The sequence below is a fragment of the Nilaparvata lugens genome, chromosome 12 (assembly GCF_014356525.2).
Source record: "Nilaparvata lugens isolate BPH chromosome 12, ASM1435652v1, whole genome shotgun sequence".
Taxonomy (NCBI): Eukaryota; Metazoa; Arthropoda; class Insecta; order Hemiptera; family Delphacidae; genus Nilaparvata; species Nilaparvata lugens.
Window position 1 is genome coordinate 29581866 of NC_052515.1, and position 18138 is coordinate 29600003.

General features: G+C 35.0%; 1 protein-coding gene across 2 annotated transcripts in view; it reads right to left on the reverse strand.

Moving 5' to 3' along the window:
- Nucleotides 1-17797, reverse strand: part of LOC111049790 (LIM domain only protein 3-like) — a 312916-nt gene extending 295119 nt beyond the window's left edge. For both annotated transcript variants that reach the window (XM_039439328.1, XM_039439327.1), the window contains exon 1: nt 17489-17797. The gene's annotated coding sequence lies outside the window, so the exon portion shown is untranslated. The remainder of the gene's footprint in view (nt 1-17488) is intronic.
- Nucleotides 17798-18138: the final 341 nt, after the last annotated feature.

The following is an 18138-nucleotide window of genomic DNA, read 5'->3' on the forward strand; positions in this document are numbered from 1 at the left end:
TTTAAAAATTGCAGACAGAATTAAAAGAAATGCTATCGTTAATAGACCGTGTCCATCGTCTTTGAGAAGAGAAGAAACGTTTAACATCACCTTGTTGACAATAAATCTAGAAGAATAAACAAGCTCTTCACCTGTCAGAACTCGTGCTATTCTGAGATTCTCATCAAGACTCTTAATTCTAATTGAAATGAGTTGACGCTATTTAGAGGCACAAAGAAGTAGAAATCTGATGTAGGCTCGTATAAAATTGTAGGTATAACTCTAGAAATCTATCAAAATTATTGTTATAAACTACAGAATTGGATTTCATTTATTGGATACAAACACAAATCATATTCATACAGTGATTGGCAGATCACAACAGGCTAAGACCCGGTTGCTGAAAAGCCGGTTGAATTTTAACCATGATTCAATTCACAAGAACCAATCAGAGAAGCCGTATTATCAAAAAGGCCTTCTCTGATTGGTTCTCGTGGAATTAATCACGATTGAAATTCAATCTGCTTTTGTGCAACCGGCACTAAGACTAAGATGTCCTTTCCTTGAAACTTATAATATTCTCGGTAGAAATAATATAATTATGTGCAAGTGAAACCCAGTTTATTTATTCATTTTCTTTACATACAAAGGCTCACAGAGATCCATAAAGAGCCTTATTTACACAATAAATGAAACAACAATTTAACTTATATACAGTTTGCTCTATTACCTTATTGCATTTCTGCAAGATACAGATTTACAATATTATCTATGTATTAAGACACTGATATCTCCATTTTACTGTGCACGAAGGTGAAAAATTAATAAGTAATCTCAAAAAGTATACTATCAATTAACAAATTATTGATTAATAATTAATTAGCGTTAAATAACAGTTTTGAATACATTATTGCAATTTTGTATCCTAAAAACAATAATGCTCTTTTTTTACATGGTCTCAGAAGCTTGTATTTCTGCTCTTTGTATTTTTGGAACTTTGAACTTTTTTAAGTTCTGAACTTTCTGTATGAATATTAATAGGATGATTTAGAGATTGTTCATTCCTAGTCCAATATGATCCGTGGTTTTCCTTTTAATGGTCTTACCATACACGGTACGGTACCATAGATCCAAGTTCACCATCAAATAATTGTATTTTTTTCTTTAGGGCTACTTTTGAATAATGAATAAAAATATAAATCTAATATTTATTATGAATAAAAATATAAATCTGAGAACCCTTTTTAAAATTATTTTGTCAGGACATGTTTAGGCTATATAATGCCATTATCAAGTCTTCTATTTGATAATGGGATTATATAGCCAGAACATGTGACAAAATAATTTGAAAAAGGGCACTTAGATTTTTATTTTTATTTGTATCTAAGTTCACTTCCTTCATAAACAGCCACACAAACATCCACCGTCAGACAAGAAATCAACCATCACCAGGCAAGATATGAGTTGTAACTGTCCACTAAACCCATGTTATTAGTAGAACTACTAGTAAATGTGACTAGCTAAATCACCAGTTACCAGGCCCTGATTGGCATTAGCAGTTGTGCTCTTCTATTTTAGTTTCCAATCTTCTGTTTCCAGTTACTACAAACCCACTCTTGTAACCGAGCCTTGTAACGATGTCATACAATTGCGCCAAATCTGGCACCGGGTTACAACTCCAAGTCGACCCTAACAAGTATAATGTAACCTCAACAAGTTCATCTACCCTTAACAAGTCCAGCGAACCTTAACAGGTCAGCCCGACCTTAACGAGTCGGCCGATGACAACAACTGGCCTTAACAACTGCTGGATGCCGAATTAGAGAGTGTGCATCCTATTACACGGTTTGACATGTGCCTGACAAGAGAGATAGCAACAAGAGAATTAGCTACAGGATAGATAGCAACAAGAGAGATAGCAACAGGGAGACAAGTTGCAAACAAGTTTTGCGACTGATTTAGACGCTAGTGTCCCAGCTAACGAATGTTGGTTCACTTGTTACACTGGAGTAGAGTAAGGGTTGTAGAATTTGAATTGAGTATATCACTCATTTGTCAAGTAGAATTTGAATGTTGATGTTGTGAAACACTTGGTGATTGTAGTAGGTCTATTAATATTAGCTTCTATCCTTCCCATAATATACTAGAAGACCATTGGTAAAACTCTATCAATGCTGTATCACAATATTATTTATCCAGTAGCCTTCTTTTTTACCAAAACACAACTATATATAGTTTCAACTCTTCCAGAGGGATTTTATAGTGTTACAATAGTATTTTACGTCACAAGGACGGGAAGGTGCCTTTTGCAGGCAAGAATGATGTTTCTTTTTTTTAGTAAAATTTCATTTGAGCACTGCAGAAGACATTCACGTCAAAGTGATGTACACTATTTTTTGTCATAACAATCTAGAGAAGAATAATTGAAAAATAGATAACATTACCTGCTTGTGCTGAAGTTACAACATGCATTCTATAAACATAACCTAGTTTACGAATTCCAAATCAGGAATTTTGTGGAAGCTTCCACCTGGAGTGCTGAAGATGGTTTTTTTGTAGCAGTTCTACTGTTACTATTTTGGAACTAGGATACATACTCAACTGTAAAGAAAACATATTATGGTTTCATTACATTAGAGCTTAGACCAGTTATAAAATAGACATGCTGGGAAGTCTAGCTCTGAAGCCAACATCTACTGCCAAATCCACCCATCTTGACGTCACAACCAAGCTAACAACAATGCATTGTTCAACAACAATGTAAGTTAACACACACAAACACTTACACAACAAACTTGAAAAAGTTTTCTATAATTTCTTTATGATGCGTGACGTCACTGTTGTGACGTCATGATGGGTGGATTTGGCTGTAGATGTTGGCTTCATCGACTTTCAGTATGAATATACAATGAGCCGTGTCTATTCTATAACTGGTCTAAGCATTAGAGTATGCTGTAATGAGAATCAGATAATCATATGTTTATTTGTTCTACAATCAGCTGTTTACCGGCTTGATTTCATGCATGGAAATCAGCTGAGATTGAATGACTATGACAAAAAAGTATTTTTGTCATAGTCATTCAATATTAGCTGTTTTACATCCATGAAATCAAGCTGGTAAATAGCTGATTGTAAAACAAATAAACATATATGATTCTCATTACAGCACACTAAACTGTAATAAAATCATATGTTGTATTCTTTACAGTCTAGTATGTTTCCTAGTTCCGAAATAGGAACAGCAAAAGTGGTACAAAAACCGCCTTTTAGCGCTCCAGGTGGAAGTTCTGTCAACTACAGTCAAGGAATTCTTGATTTGGAATTTGTAAAAAAAAAGGTTATGTTTATAGAATGCATGTATAATAGTGAGGTCCACGTTATAATGACAGTATTTGATCAACTTTGGTTTTGCTATCCTTGTCTATCATTTGACAAAGCCGGTGGTACTATCCTTTTCTAGGTCCACAACGATGCCAATTATGTTTTTGATAATGTAGAAATATAGTTAATTAATGCAGAGAATTGGCATCGCTATTCTTCTATCATTCTTCTATTCTTCTATCTATTCCACTGCCATTAAGTCACTATAGTAACTTAAGCACAAGCAGGTAATGTTTTCTATTACCCAATTATTCTTCTTCTGATTATAATGACAAAAAATAGTGTACGTTACTTGGACGTGAATGTCTTGGCAGTGCTCGAATGAAATTCGAAACATCATTCTTACCCTGCAAATGTACCCTTCCCGTCCACATGACGTAAAATATACAATTCCATTGTATTTCAATACTTTCAGTGGTCATTCAAATAAAAAGGAGTACTCTACTGATGCTATATTGGAGTCCATGTTATGATGACAATGAAGAAAAATAGGAAAACAGCGTTGCCGATTCACTGCCTTGCCACTGCCTTCAAAACAATATTAACTGAACTGTTTATATTAAATCAAGGTTGAAAGCAGTTTGAGTGAATGCCTGTTGTTCACACAAGAATCGCATCTATTGGCTATGAATAAATAAATAAATTGAGGTTAGCTATAATTTGGTATTTGTCCAAGCCAACACGGATATTGCTGAAGCAATACTTCCACATTAATCCACACTGAAAACATTGACACAATCACGTAAGTCAGATACAATATCTAATCCAGAAAAACAAGTTTCAGGTATTTTGTTATTAGCAAACAACCTGTAATTAATACAGTAACTAATAATGACAAGTAGAAACAATCACTACAAAATAACTCCCTGCAACAAGTTGCTCTAAATCTCATTAACACTATCAAGATCTTACAAGGACACCGCTGTATACACATTCACTTTTTGCTGAATTCCTTTGCGGCTGACATAAAAGGTTAATTTTATTACCTTATCAAGTTGTTTACTATAGTAAGTTCCACGTTATAATGGCAGTGGAGAAAGATAGGGGAACAGCGTTGCTGATTCACTGCCATTCTACTGCCTTCTATAGAGGATTCCTGATACCAGTATATCTGATGTGATATCAACTGTTCATTCTAGTTTAAAATGATCAATAATTATATTCATATTTTTGTCAACAATTTATATTTCTCAATGATTGAATAATGAATTTTTTCAATTGAGATTGAATATGTTGATGATAATAATAATATTTCAAATTAATATTTATTTTACAGTTTTGAGTACTGAGTTACGGCGTAGGGGTTGGCGATCCCACCGCCCAGTTGCTATGAATGGTTCTGCAAACAGCCTCTCCAGAGCCTTCTTCACCTTCCCTTCTTCTTCTTCTTCCTGTTCTGGAGCTTTAACTTCTAGAATGGCATTATTTCGATTGACTAAACTGTGTGCCATTCTCTTGAATGCGCGACTGGTGTGATGGCGGGCGGCATCTTGCGTTGTATATTACGCCGTCTTGTCGGTCGTGCATTATCTTCTTTTCCTATCTGGCCATGCTGGTCAAAACCTTCTTCTCCCTTTTCCATTTAATTTCTTTTCTATAAGAAGCGTCTTAAGGTGCCGAAATATCTCCCGGGATAAGGAGGAGACTTTCATCAAGTGCCAACAGCTTAGGGTGGATGAGCGGATGAAAGGTGGGCTCCCTATGGCCCTTGGGGTATGAAAATGCCCTAGAAGACGGAAGAACCACGAAAGATGGTCAACGGCGTTAGGATGCAGAAGGCAAAGGAGAAAACCACTGCATTAAAGATCCTCATGGATATTCTCATAGCAGCTAAATTAGCATGATGAGTCCATCTGTTACTAAATATTCCGGAGTTAAAATAGTCCCCCATTCGGATCTCCGGGCGGGGACAGCATCAAATGGAATCACCAGAAACAAGAAGATCTTTAGAGTTGCTACTTGGAATGTAAGATCATTGGGTGTCTGTGGAAAATTAGAGAATGTGAAACTTGAAATGAAACGACTGAATGTCAATGTCATTGGGATGAGTGAGATTAAATGGAAGGACGAGGGAGACTTTTGGAGTGGAGACTACAGAATTATCTTCTCAGGTGACAAAACCAGTACAACAGGAGTCGGAATGGTATTGGACAAGAAATGGGGAAGAAGTGTGAAAAGCTACATGTTGTTCAATGATAGAATAATGTTGGTCAAGTTTGAGCGTGAAGGAGAACATATAGCCATTATGCAAATATACATGCCAACATCTGGATACAGCAACGAAGAATTAGAGGAAGTATATGAGCAAATAGATGAAGTATTGAGCCATGTGAAAGATAGTGAAACCTTAGTTATCCTTGGTGATTGGAATGCAGTTGTGGGTGAGGGAAGTGATGAGGAGGTGATTGGAAAATATGGATTGGGAAATAGGAATGAGCGTGGACAGAGGTTTATAGATTTTTGCATGGAGAAAAATTTTGTTATTGCCAACACACTTTTTAAGCAGCCTATGCGACGTCGTTACACGTGGATTCAGCCAGGAGATATAGCAAGATATCAAATAGATTACATCATTGTTAAGATAAAACACAAACGGTACATACAACAATGCAAAACCTATCCCGGTGCTGATATTTGTAGTGATCACAATCCCGTAGTGATGGACTTGAAGTTACAAGGTGGAAAAAAGACATTTAGACAAAATCCAGCTACAGGAAAATGGGCGGTAGAAAAATTGAAGATACAAGAAAATGCTGATAAATACAATAGCACGATCAAACAAAGATTAAGTCAAGTAGACCAGCCAGTGCTAGACACACATAATCAGTGGGAACATTTGAAAAATTCAATTTTGACGTCTGCCAAAGAAACATTAGGCTGTGAGAGGGTGCAACCAAGAAGCCCTTGGATTAGTGAAGATACCATAGCTCTGATGGAATTGAGACGGAAACACAAAAGAGAAGGAAATAGGAGTGAGTATAATAGAGTAAGAAATCTTGTAAATAGACATGCTAAAAAAGATAAAGTAGAATGGCTTGATCGATGCTGCAATGAAATAGATAACAACTTTGAAAGAGGAAACGTGGAAAAATCTAATAATCTAATTAGGAAGATGTTTGGCAAGCGGACAGTAAGAAGCAACATTATTAAATCGAGTGACATGAAAATTCTTATGGACAATGATGAGGTGGCAGATAGATGGAAACAATATGTAGAAAGTCTCTATGGTGATGCAGAATGCTTTGAGGGAATAGAAAACGAGGACGATGTACCTTTTGATGAGTTGGGACCACCGATTGCTTTTCCAGAAATGGAAAAAGCGTTACATGATCTCAAGTCAAAGAAAGCTTATGGAGTAGATGATATTCCTGCTGAACTTCTGCAAGCGCTCAATGAAGAGATGAGAAACGTTCTATTTACCCTATTGAATGAGATATATATAACCGGAAAAGTTCCACTTGATTTTAAGAAAAGCTTGATGGTGATGTTACCAAAAAAAAGTAATGCAACAAGATGTGAGGAATATAGAACACTGAGTATTCTGTCGCATACATCCAAAATACTAACTAGCGTTATTTTGAAAAGGATTGAAGGTAAAATAGATGCAAACCTAGCAGATGACCAATTTGGCTTCAGAAGGAATAGAGGAACAAGAGAAGCTATATTGTGTTTAAGGAACATTGTGGAAAAGAGTTTCGAAGTAAATAAGAAGGTGTATATTGCTTTTGTAGATTTACTCAAGGCATTTGATAGGGTAAATTGGAATGTCCTCATGCAAACACTCAAAACAATCAAAGTAGATTACAGAGACAGAAGGATCATAAGAGAGCTGTATACTGCTCAAACAGCATTTATAAAGGTGGGTGAGAAACAAAGAGAAGCTGCCATCAAGAGAGGAGTAAGGCAGGGTTGTAGTTTGTCACCGCTATTGTTCAATATCTATGTAGAACAGGCTGTCAATAAATGTAAGGAATATTGTTCAGGAATCAAGGTAAATGGATTAAGAGTGCAAATGCTCCGCTTTGCAGACGATATTGCAATAGTGGCACAAGATAAAGGTAATCTAGAGAGAGCACTGAATACCTTGCATGACATTCTCAAAAATGAATTTTATATGGAGATAAATAAGGCTAAGACAGAAGTGATGATCTGCTCCAAGAATCCTGATTTTGAAATAGTAAAGATAGAGAATAACGCCCTCAAACAAGTAAAAAAATTTAAATACTTAGGTAGCATTATTTCAGAGGATGGAAAAGACAAAGAAGACATAAAGCGCCGTATAAGAGAAGCCAAGGCCATTTTCATCAATAAACGGAATGTGCTTTCCTCCAAAAGTCTGAATTTGGATTTGAGAAAGAGACTTATAAAGAGTTGTATCTGGAGTATTGCACTATATGGCTCAGAGACATGGACTATCGGTAAGGCGGAAGAAAAGGCAATTAATGCATTTGAAGTATGGTGTTGGAGGCGAATGCTGAAAATAAAATGGACCGATAGAATAACAAATGAAGAAGTATTTCAAAGGGCTGAAGAGACACAAAAAACTCTATTGAAATCTCTTAGGGACAGACGGCATTCTTGGATAGGACATATTATAAGACACAGCGAATTCACGCTAACAATACTGGAAGGTGCAATCAGTGGACAACGGGCTCGTGGAAGACCTCGGCTACAATATTTGAAGCAGATAACCCGGGATCTTGGGGTCCAGAGCTATACCCAACTAAAACAGCTGGCTCTGGACAGACAAAGATGGAAAGCTGCCAACCAATCGGACGATTGAAGCAGAAGAAGAAGTACTGAGTAGAAGGAATTTTGTTATCAATTCGGATCTTAATCTTTCTAAATTCAAAATAATTGTTTCAAGTGTTTGTGTTTTGTTACAATGTGGAAATTAGTGGAGAATTGGAAAGTCGCACATAAACTTTATTTGGACAATTTATTTTATGAAATTGGAATGAAAAGAAGTTTTGGACTGTAGTCTGTTTCTTTGTCCTTTACCTGTGAAATACCTGTGAAATTTCATGGAAATCTATTACCGCGCTTCGCCGTAATTTCATTTCATTTCATTTTTCATCCCACTGACCACCTATGAAAGGGGTATAAGGATTTGTCAATTATAATCTAAGTCGTCAATCTTTGCATTCCATAATGCAAAAAGAATTCCTCACTGGAATAAGGACAAACCTGCAACAACTCCTTCCTCACCTTAATTCTGAACTTTTCACCTATAAAAGCCTTTATGCGTGTTGGCAATGAATTATAAAGCCGAATTCCAGCACTCTTTACCCCCCTTTCATACATACCAGTTCGATGAATGTCGTCTCTGAGGTTTTGTCTATATCGGGTATTGTATGAGTGGAGCAACTCTCCTGTATTGAACCTATCTTTATTCCTATCAATAAAACAAAGAGCCTCCAAAATATATACAGCTGGTATTGGGAGAATCTTTAGTTGATAGTAAATGATAAATAAATAATCATATTTCTGCATTGTTAGGCTCATGTTATACGAGCTCTAATAACGCGGCGTTTCTAGCGTAGCGTTAGCGTCGCGTTAAGTGGAAAATAGTGCTTCCATAGTGCGTGCTAACAACGTTGTGTATAACTTGGTTCAGCGTTGCCAACGCCGCAGCATTAGCGCTCGTATAGCATGGGTCTTAAAGATCGAACTGGCAACGTTGCAGAGCTAGAAAAGGGTAGCGCTATCTTCTTTGTCGAATAATAGACAAGGATAGCAATACCAATGTTAATCGTATATTGCCATTATAACGTGGACCTCACTTTATACACGTTCAACTACGGAAAGGTAGGCTATTTATCAATATTCTTGAGTAATTCCATTTCAAAGAAGTGTCATTCAGTAAAATAATAGGAAGGACAATATGTATTGATGATATATGATTATTGAAGAATGTAATTGGAATAGTTGATTAAAGTGATGAAGAAATAGAAGTCTATAAGTTATGAATGGGATTAAGTAACATGAATTATGTAATGTCATATTCTATGACGTGGGAAGATGATGATATTACAAATTGATTGGAAAATAGAATAAAACAAGCAAGAAAAACTGTTTAATTGGATTGAATACCTACTAAGAATCATTATTGCTCATATCGTCCATATGGGAAAATTGTGTATTAAAAAATGTAATTTATTTTCATCTCGTATATCAAGTGAAGCAATCAAGGAAGAGATTGAATTAGAAAAAAATGAAAACAAATAGGAGTTAACAAGCTTAAATAAATTATTGTTTTTCTTTCAAAGCAGGACTATTTGTTTGACATATTATTTGAAGATATTACTTATACGGTGCTATATAACTACTTTTCTGTCTAAATTTAGCAAACAGAATATTGAAAATTTTCAAAATTTAATGAGTCATTTGCAAGATTTAAAATTAGTAGAGCGGCCGAAGACCCAGATGTAATGAATCATGGCTGAGAAGTCTAACAAGCCTGAAGAGATCTTGTTTCTTTCCAATTAGGACAATTTTTTATTTATAATTTGAAAATATTACATATCCATCTATCTAAGTTTTGCAGACAGAATATTGAGACTTTTCTAATTTTTATGAATCATTTTCATAGTGTTTAATTATTAGTGAAACGGCTCAAGACAAAGATGCCTTGAATCACGGTTAATGAATAAGAAATGACTCAACAGAATGTTTTAATAATTGTAAAAAATTCAAAATATGATAACAGATAATAGTAAATTAGTCAAGTATATCATTAAGAGAACAGTGTAATGCACTGAACATTCTGAAGGAACTGACAACATGTATAGTTGGTAATTAAAGGAAAAAGGTTTTCGCATAATTCAATATTTCATTGATAAGCTATTTCAAATATTCACTTCTTTAGGGTTACTGAAACCATTGAAACATATTAAAGCATTTTTTTTTATTGTGACTGCAATCTAACATTTTGGTTAATGAACAGTTCAATTCTAGCTTAAATTAATACGTAGAAGTTTGACATTAAAGGGGTATTCACTCCTTCACTGTCTAAGTGAGCAATGTCCATGCACTGTTTCTTTCAGAATCACTCTAACTACATTTAAACGAGATCTGTAGGCTTCTTACATTAAAGCTAATAAGTACCTTTTTTATTCTATTACAACACAACTAGTTTCATCTCTTCAAGAACGATTTCAAAGTGTAAATAAGAATGTATATTGAAGTGTAGGTACTTGAAAATTACTATAGTGAGGTCCACGTTATAATGGCAGTGGAGAAAGATAGGAGAACAACGTTGTAGATACTCAGTCTTGTCAAGATGAAATATTTTGTTAATTAATTAATAATTCTACATTGTTAAGAGACGATCTAGCAAAAGATCAAAGCGTGGAGGAGATGCCTTCTTGACAATAGCTGATATAGGTTTATTGATGTAATATTAATTGTTCATCCTCGTTTACAATAATCAATTATATCTTATCAAGTAAGAATTTATATTTTTTCAATAATTTCAAAATGAATTTCTATAATTAGGATGAAATATTTTGTGAATTGATTATCAATTATTTTACATTGTTTAAAGACGATCTGGCAACAGAGCAAAGCGTGAAAGAGATAGCGCTATTTGCTTTGTTGAATGATAGACAAGGATATCAATACCATTGCTAATCAAACACTGCCATTATAACGTGAACCTCACTATAGATGAGAGACTATAGTGAGGTCCACGTTATAATGACAGTGGATAAAGATAGGAGAATAGCGATGCCGATTCTCTGCTTTAATTAATTATATTTCTACACTGTCAAAAACATACTTGGCATCGTTGTGGACCTAGAAAAGGATAGCACCACCGGCTTTGTCGAATGATAGACAAGGATAGCAAAACCAAAGTTGATCAAATACTGTCATTATAACGTGGACCTAACTATAGTTGTATTATGATAGAATAAACGGGTATTTGATAATTTGTATTGTGTTTTGAAGAATGTTATTTAGAGAACGAGGACTAAGATGGAGAGAGAATAAGTCAATGTGAAAAGTGAAAATCTCTTTCTCATGAAAGAAAGAGAGAACAAAGTAGGAACAAGTACTGGAAGATAAATAAGATAATGAGAGGAGGATGAAACAACAGAACATACAAATATTCACGAGGATGTATAGAGGAAGATAAAGACAGGAGATACAGAACTAGACAAAGAAATGCAGTAAGGAAGAGGCAGATAAATTTGTGAAGAACGAATTTTACTAAATAAAGATATTCATGAAAGAAAGAACAAAGTGGAAACATATACTGGAAGAAAAATAAGACAATGTGAGGAGAACAAAACAGCAGAAAATACAAAAATTCACGATGATAAAGGATAGAGACAAGAGAAACAAAACTCGACAAGGAAAGACTATACAGTAATGAATAGACAGATAAATTTGTGAAAAACGAATTTTACTAAATAAAGATAATTTCATGAAAGGAAGAACAAAGTGGAAACAAATACTGGAAGAAAACAAGACAATTTGAAGAGGAAAAAACAGCAGAAAATACAAAAATTCACGATGATAAAGGATAGAGACAAGAGAAACAAAACTCGACAAGGAAAGACTATACAGTAATGAATAGACAGATAAATTTGTGAAAAACGAATTTTACTAAATAAAGATAATTTCATGAAAGGAAGAACAAAGTGGAAACAAATACTGGAAGAAAACAAGACAATTTGAAGAGGAAAAAACAGCAGAAAATACAAATATTCACGATGATGTAAAGAAAAGGATAAAGACAAAAGAGAGACAAGACTAGACAAGAAAAGACTATACAGTAATGAAGAGACAGATAAATTTGTGAAAAACGAATCTCACTAAATAAAGATAATTTTATGAAAGGAAGAACAAAGTGGAAACAAATACTGGAAGAAAATAAGACAATAATATGAAGAGGAAAAAACAGCAGAAAATACAAATATTCACGATGATGTAAAGAAAAGGATAAAGACAAAAGAGAAACAAAACTAGACATGGAAAGACTGTACAGTAATGAAGAGACAGATAAATTTGTGAAAAATGAATCTCACTAAATAAAGATAATTTCATGAAAGGAAGAACAAAGTGGAAACAAATACTGGAAGAAAATAAGACAATGTGAAGAGGAAAAAACAGCAGAAAATACAAATATACAGGATGATGTGAAGAAAAGGATAAAGACAAAAGAGAGACAAGACTAGACAAGGAAAGACTATACAGTAATTGAGAGACAGATAAATTTGATTTCGTTATGGAGTGAAAACATGCAGTGACGCGTAAACCAATTAACTTGTTGTGAGCAGATTACTCAACTGGCAGTCTGTTAACCCTGGATTAACAATCAATTATTACAACCATTCGACAATCTATTCGATTTTTTATCAAAGTCGATTGCGCGAGTATCGTATCGAATCGATTAACGATAGTCACGTTTCGATATCTGGCTACAGATTCCGTAAGTCACTTGCGTTTTCCGATGAGGTTTTTTTGGCGTTATTCAGTTTTTTGCACCAATCTCACGCGGCCGCCAATGCATTTTCACGTCAATGACTTTCAATTTTCCCAGGTGAAAAGCGTGACGTGTATATGAGTATAATACAGCATAAATACTGAAAAAATACAATATCGTAACGAAAATTTGAATCATAATAATTGAGAAGGTTGAAAAAAATAATTGCATTTTCGCTGTTATACACAGCTGTGATGCAAGCATAATTGAATAGGTAGAGAGTTTAGTGATGGGGAAGAGATTCCAGTTTATAGAGAAAGGAAAAAACTGGGAATCACTCATGAACGATTTCACAAACGAGGAGAAAATATAAATAGTAATAAAAATAAAAATCTCAGTACCCTTTTTTGAATTATTCTATCACAAAATAATGTAGCCTAAAAAACTGACAATGTTAAAAATTGAATGAAAAATAATATACTATTCAAATTGAACTCCTCTTCAATAAAACCTGAACATTAATTTGATATTCTATGGCCTAACATGTATCTGCTGATGTGTTAGACTAGGTGCACACTGATGGTTAGTCAACACAAGACTAGTCACGTACAGTCAAGTTTAGTCACAATACTTCACATAGTTGCTTATGAAGACATGTCTAATTGCAATGACTAATCAGTAGTGTTAGTTGCGTCACAAGCAGTTATGTGAAGTATTGTGACTAAACGTGTCTGATCATGTCTTGTCTTGTCTTGACTAATTGGTGTGCGCCTAGCCTCAAGGAAGTATTGTTTTGATTGAAACACGTCATGGTTCATTCAATCCACACCCAAATTAGCAATGAGATTATTGTTTGAAGAGCAATAATTTATTGTTTGTTTGAGATTATTGTTTGAAAAAACGTTTCTACTCTTGAGATGATCAAAATTCCTTCAATTTGAATATTCCAATTCAACAATTTCGACATATTTTAACCCATTCAACCACTATAATCATTCTATAAACCCATAAATCCCTAATTTCGAACTTAATTCCGGCCAGGATAGCCGAGACGACTAAGGATGGCCACTAACGACAGGGCAAGTGTGTTGGACAAGTTTGTACACACATGCTCGTCATGCATGTTTTGTCATCAGCGAAAGGTTTCGAACGAAAAACAGCTGTTCGACAGCAGCTTCTAACATAATACTGTAGTTCTGTGAACAGAAGACCTCACGCAGTATTCTCATCCACAAGTACCTGATTGAAACTATAGACCTTATGGAAATACAGCAATAGACTGGCTTCTCCACACATCTGTGTAATCACTTGTCAGCTGATTTATGATGGATAATTCTATAGTCTGATTTTTACTCTAATATTGGCGTATGAAGGAGGCTCCTTTTCCTTTTATATTATCCTTGAAATGCAAAATTTCCAAAAACCTTGTATATACGTCAACGCGCAATTAAAAAAGGAACATACCTGCCAAATTTCATGAAAATCTATAACCGCGTTTCGCCGTAAATGCGCAACATATAAACATTTAAACATTCAAACATTTGAATATTAAGAGAAATGCCAAACCGTCCTTAGACCTCATTTCGCTCGGTCAATAAACTACTAAGAACCGTTTGCACAGTGCTAGTTTATACTAAATTTCATTTTAAAATGGATTGAATCTATATCAAGTATAATTTGTTATAATGTGATTCATTTTGAGTTTGAGCCAACAGCTGATTGAATTCAGTTAAAGCTTTCACTGTGCAAACTGCCCTAAATAAACCACTGAACAATTCGAAATCATACTGATACAAAAAGAAGCCTTTCGCTGCATGCATGACGAACATGTGTGTACAATTGTGTACACACTTGTCCTGTCGTTAATTGTCACTTTGAGGCGTTGCATTCTTCAGTCTGCTGGTCGCGGGTTCGAATCCCGCTGGTGGGCCTGGACGTTTGACAATCTTATCATCCTTACACTTTCCACTACCCACGCACAAGCTATAAATCCATGTGAGCATCATCTTTTCTATAATAAAGTAAATAACTGGCTTATACACGTACGGGATAGGAAAATTATGTTCAACGCATCATCACGTCTGAACTACTGGACTGATTAACTTGAAATTATGGATATAGATTCTTAATTAACAGAGGCCTATTTTCAATTCTTTAAGATTCCATTATGTCAGGTTTTCGGTTTGTCAAGTTTTTCAATTAATCGAGGATGGTTACAGGCCTATTTTCAATTCTTTAAGATTCCATTACGTCACGTTTTCAGTTTGTCAAGTTTTTCAATTAATCGAGGATGGTTACAGGCCTATTTTCAATTCTTCAAGATTCCATTACGTCAAGCTTTCAGTTCAAGTTTTAAAATAGACCCTTGCGGAGCACGGGTTACCTGCTAGTCCACAATGACAAACTCAAATATTTACTCTTTATCCATTCATACAATAAGTAGATTATAAAAATGATAGGGAGAGGAAAAATAAGGTGACCCTTTGCTATTCCTCTCGCAAATTTAGATAACACGATAGTCCGAAATAGGTTGAGCCAAGTAGTTCTTCAATTCACAGATTTTTCAGTCCTCAAGTATTTTCACAAAGAAGATTTTCAAATTTAGATGCATATATTTCTAAATTTGATAGTGTTCCCTATAATGTTAATTTTTTGAATATAAACCCCTTAGAAAACATATTTACCTTCAAATTTGCAATTTAAAATCATCTTTGAATATAAGGTTTAGTAAAACCGAAAGGATATATCTTCTATATAGTTCCAGCCAGAAACAATCAACATTTCTCAAACTCAAATATTGAGCTTTCACTCAATTCATTAACTCAAGACTTCACCCAAGTCATCAGGCGCTAATTATCCCGCGATGTTTTTTAGCAAGCAGCAAGAGTTCGTTGGCCTCTCGATACTTTATTGAATAAACCAAGTCGATGACTTACTAATGAATGAATAATTAAGATAGCATTGCAGCCGGCAACTGAATGGGAACTTAAGTTGAGACAGCTAAGCAGTGAATGCGAGTAATTTGTTTTCGCTGCCGGCTCGACAAGACTCCAAGTGATTACACAAGAGGAAAGTTCGTATTATTCTACAATGGTCTGGAATGTATACGGATTTTAAAGCTACTGACCCTTTTCATCTTTTCTAGGTTTCAAGTTAGTAGCGTACGTGAAACTTTCCATATTTGATTCATCAGTATTATCAAGTGAAAAATTATGAAAACTTCTAGTCCATCATCTAACTCCTATGCAACAACTGGATCTCAAATTCCTTGAGGACACCGATTCCAAAGCTTCAAAAACTGATCACTTAAGAAACGCAAAACATTCCTGCAGCATATTTTCAAACTAAGGATAATATATTCATCTATTTTAATGCAAGTACTATTTTTAATAACTAATATTCAAGAATTAGACTGTAGTGTCGTTGGAAATATTTCAAAACGGATAATATCTTATCTCTAAAAATCGATTATATAAATATTATTCTGTACTGAGGCTCATTGTAGGTTATCTGAGCTCAAGACCGAAAGATCCAAATTAATTCTACAATTTTTCTCACATGGTTTTTGATCTTGGTTTAGCCTTTCAATGGAAGAAATCTTGTATGATGTCTGAATGAAACTGAGGCAATTGAAATTGAAATCAATCATATAAATTTGGAGTTTTGAAATAGAGTGTTGATGGTCATAGTCAATTAGTGTTTATGCTGGATAGAACCTGAGTAGAGTTTTCTTGATTTAACATACGGAAAAAAGTAGTTGAATTATAACAAGATTATCAACATTCTGTACAAATATTTATGTTGACTACGATTTCTCTCAAAATTGTCGTTTGATCTTTTTTAATAACTCAAGAGCCAAATTATTGAGGTCGAGAATATAATAACTAAGGAGTGGATATTAAATTGATAAAGGTTCAAATAACGCAATTGGGGTGATACATGAACATACAAATGAGAAGAGTTATATCAAGAGGGGTGAAGATTGAACCCTGAAGAACACCATCACATTGAGTATTGTTATCAGATAGTAAGATAAATTTTTTCCCCATTTGACGATACAATTCTTCAGGCCCCATTGGAGAAAGTGATAAACTCACACACTGATACCCTCTGGCTCTAATTTTCATGATATTACAAGACCATAAAGTCGTCAATACTGTTGTAAAATCCATAAAATTATAAGAAAGCTTCACACAAGTCAGAGCGAAGATACTTGTGAGTTTTGTCTATACAGTATAACCACCAAATCAATCACTGAATGATAACAAGAACATGTATTTCAAAAATGTTTACAGATATCGTCATGACATTCTTGAAAATATTCCCCACTGTTGAGGGTTCCAGACATTGAAAGACTTGTCAGATGTTCACTTGCCTGATTTTCTAATGTTCCAACCAATGACGGTTCCAGACATTGAAACCTGTCAGATGTCCACTTACCTGACTGTTCTAATGTTATAATATTTGCAATGTTCTTGTCCTAGAACTTATCAGGACATTTTTGAAACTATCCTCGTACTCTTGACGGCTCCAGAACATTGAAACTTGTCAGATGTGAAGAGCAATGTTATGTTCCAATCAAGTTTTAAAGTGATCAATCATGCAAATCACGTGGTTCAGCATGAAAATTTTTCCTGTCAAATATATAAATGAATAAAATTACCCTTAACACAAAAATTGATTGTTAACAAAACCAACCTTGGAAAAAACGTCCTCAGCTGAAGAAGGATTATCACACCAAGACTTCGGAATCCAGGAAAGTAAACAACAAACTGATAACCACTGAGAGTCCTTATCACAACACCTAATTTGACACCAGAATTTACAACTTTTCAAGATACTCAAGGACCCACACACACAAGAAATTCCAATTTTTTATTGATTATGCACACTTTTTGACACCACAGTGTTTCAACCACTAGAAAAATGTGTGATATCCGATTTACTTCGAAGTTTTACAGCACACCAACCAAGCACACGTCCTGTTAGCACGAGGATCAGAGCTCGACTGAAGACTTCTCGCGAGTGTGGTTGGCGGGAGACTGATCGCGAGCTCTGTTAGCAGCGCTACTAGCGGCGATTTCAAGAAGTAAATGTGAAGCGTGTTGCCAGCAGTCAGGCGCAGACTAAACGCAGGATCTTGTCAGGCCAGCGTCGGGCACACGACTGAGACTGTTTTTAGACCCGTTCCCTTTTAGGTCCGCAACAAAGTTTGTTGGGAGGGGTGGTGGGAGGCGATCGACATCTTTTATAACCTTAATGTTTTGGGAACGAGGGAGAATTTAAAGATGTGGTAGGGGAAATGAATGAAAGGGATTCTTTGGCGGTTGAGTGGTGGCTGGGGGGAG